This window comes from Lissotriton helveticus, chromosome 1_2 (assembly GCF_964261635.1).
Source record: "Lissotriton helveticus chromosome 1_2, aLisHel1.1, whole genome shotgun sequence".
In the NCBI taxonomy this organism is placed as follows: Eukaryota; Metazoa; Chordata; class Amphibia; order Caudata; family Salamandridae; genus Lissotriton; species Lissotriton helveticus.
This window is the reverse complement of record NC_136058.1, coordinates 126,203,472-126,206,318: the sequence shown is the minus strand read 5'-3', so window position 1 is coordinate 126,206,318 and position 2,847 is coordinate 126,203,472. Positions and strand designations below refer to the sequence as shown.

The window sequence follows — 2,847 nt, the reverse complement described above, 5'->3', positions numbered from 1 at the left end:
TTATGTGCCTGAAACTTGACTAAACGGTCCTCAACTTCTCAGAACATTTATCCATTAAAGGCTAAATAAAGGGGGCGTAACCTGACATGGAAATAGAGCAGAAGCAAGTCTCCTGAGCTTATATATGAGCCAGACTTCAAAAGGCAATATAAGTACCCTAGTGTCTCGAGAGTCAGGAACTGGCAGTGCAGCACTGATGCTGGTGTATTATGTTTTGTCAGAGCAACAACAAACAAGCATTTGCAATGCAATAGGTCACGCATTTGGGACCTTATATGTATTTCGCTATGCAGCATATTAACCTGGGTGCTGAAACGCCTACTATTCTTTAACATGAAGAGAAAGTAAGCACCAAACTGCGTGGCATGCCATGTTTGGGAACACATGGTGAGAAATATTGCCTTCCAACTGGAAATGGAATGGTCCAAAGCTATTTTTTAAAATATGTAATCATAGCCTTCGGTGGTCATATCACTGAAAATACAAGATTTGAAAAAAATATTATTGTCTACGGGTGCTCTTGGAAGACAATTTGCATAGACTGGAATCTAGAGAATTCTAAAGTGATTCTGGTATTTTACGGACCTCTGCTGGTCGTTTTCTATCAAAAAAGTTAAATAGAGGCAGATATCAGATACATTTTTACAAGTCCCTCAGCGGAAAGGAATTCTAGTACTTTACTGACCTCTACTGGTCGTTTTCTATCAAGACAGTTAAATAAAGGCAGTTAAACAGAAAAAAAAGTCTCTAAGCGGAAGCAGACAAGTCCTATGGTTGAGCTCCAGAGCCCACAAAGTACATACACACTAAGTATATACAAGAGGCCTCGAATGCTCGACCTAAAAAGTGACTGAGAACAGACATTTCAATATAATCATGGAAGCAGACAAGTCCTCGGACTGATCTCCAAGGCCTACAAAGTACATATACATATAAGTATATAATAAGTATGTACTAAAGTATATACAAGTGGTCTCGAATGCTCGACCTAAAAATGTAGTTGAGGACCATGCACATTGTAAGCAGGAGGCGTCACTGACTGGAATAACTTCTTTAAAGAAAAACTTGCACACTTCTGAGGCCAATACTAGATGGCAGACTTATGCCAAGGATGTGTAACTACAGCCACACATGCCTCAAACCAAACGTTTCCCTGCATTTGTCTCCAAGGTCCCTTCAAGCTCTCCGTACAAGAGACTGAGAACATACACATACTCAGGATGTCACTGTATGCAGCCATTGCACACTACCCACTGATAGTGGCAGGAGCTGGTTGGCTTAATTGACTGCAAATACAGCGCCGGGACACCTTCGGGTATTTGCGCGCTATACAAATTGCATAAATAAATAAATATAAACCATTCCAGTGCTAGACTAAACTCAAGCAAATCGGGCACACTAGCTCACATTTAAAATCCATAGCTAATATTTACACATTGAGTCCTGTGGGAAACTGTTGACATGTGTGCCACAATCATGAATACTTCATAGCACCTTCACATGCTTAAGCTGTCCTCACCTATCAGCACCGGCACAGGACAACATTTTGTTGATGCGGACGACGTGGAACGGATGCAGGCGCACTCTGAGGTGGAAGCCATCTTTAACACAGCTCTTCACCATGTACTTGTTGCAACAAATACTGGCAGCTTCCAGTGCTAGGATTCAAAGGAGGAAAGAATAATAGTTCAGACAGGAAAATCCTTTACAACGCAACTTTTACCACGCAGTGCCTTTACGACGCAACTATTACAACGCATGTTATTACAACGCATAGCGCTGGGGGGCGCTCTAGGATAGGGAATAGATTTAATTTACTATCCAACACTGTCCCTACTATCCACGGGGACTGGAGTTGGAATAGTAAATTAAACTATTCACTATCCAGCACCCCTTAACGCTATGCGTTGTAACAGCATGCGTTGTAAAAACTGCGATGTAAAGGCATGCGTGGTAAAACCATGCGTTGTAATGTCATACATCTGTTCAGACTAAAACAAAACTGAGTGACACTTCAAAGTTATCAAACCCACAATAGCAAATGATGCTAGCATATATCCAAACATACCCTTCCCTCATTAGTTAGGCACGTACCATTAATCTTGAACACACTAAACATACCATGTGGCGGGCCTACCTTAAACTAACCAAGTACTGTCCTAGTATATTACTACCATTTTGCTCACTAGACTGCACCCAAAACACAACAGTCAGATAAAGCAGATTTACTTTGAACCCTTTTAGAAAAGCAGCAAGATGTGAGAGCCACAAGAATAAAATGCGGACTACAGCAAACAAAACGTTAACCTGTATAACAGAGGGGAGATGTGTTCAACAAATGTTCACTGGTACTCAAACCAGTGGAAACTAGCAGCCTGGACCCCTGGCCTGTGCTTACCTTCAGAGGACAGCTGCTCATATTTATCAAACACCATGTGGCCGCATGGTGGGAACTCGTCCACCTTTGCCTTCCTTCTATCCAAATCGAAAATCCTAATCTTTGCAGTTGCATCACCACGGTGCTTAAATGTGAGGACCTCAAAAGGACGTGACAAACAAGAGACATGGAAGCACGCCTAAACGGCGCACAGCAAACAGATTTGCACCTGCAATTATTTCATATTCAGCACGTCACAAAAAGGAGTAGCTACTTTTAATTACAGTGTGATTGGCATGCATCTTACTTTGCTACTGACACACAAGCCCAAAACTCCCAGGTCACGAGAGCAGTAGCAGCCTTATTCTGGTCTGTGCGCCACCGACAGGCACGGGCCACCCTGGATCAACTGGTGCCGCAACAGGTGGGTCATAAACACACTGTTAATGGTTCCGTGTCTGGCTCCACTT

The 2,847-nt window shown here is 42.6% G+C and overlaps 1 non-coding gene across 1 annotated transcript; it reads right to left on the bottom strand.

Moving 5' to 3' along the window:
• Window positions 1-1,157: 1,157 nt before the first annotated feature.
• On the bottom strand, window positions 1,158-1,292 carry LOC144808183 (small nucleolar RNA SNORA70). The gene has a single exon (XR_013606707.1). It is a non-coding gene; the product is annotated as a small nucleolar RNA SNORA70 (small nucleolar RNA).
• Between the last annotated feature and the right edge of the window lie 1,555 nt (window positions 1,293-2,847).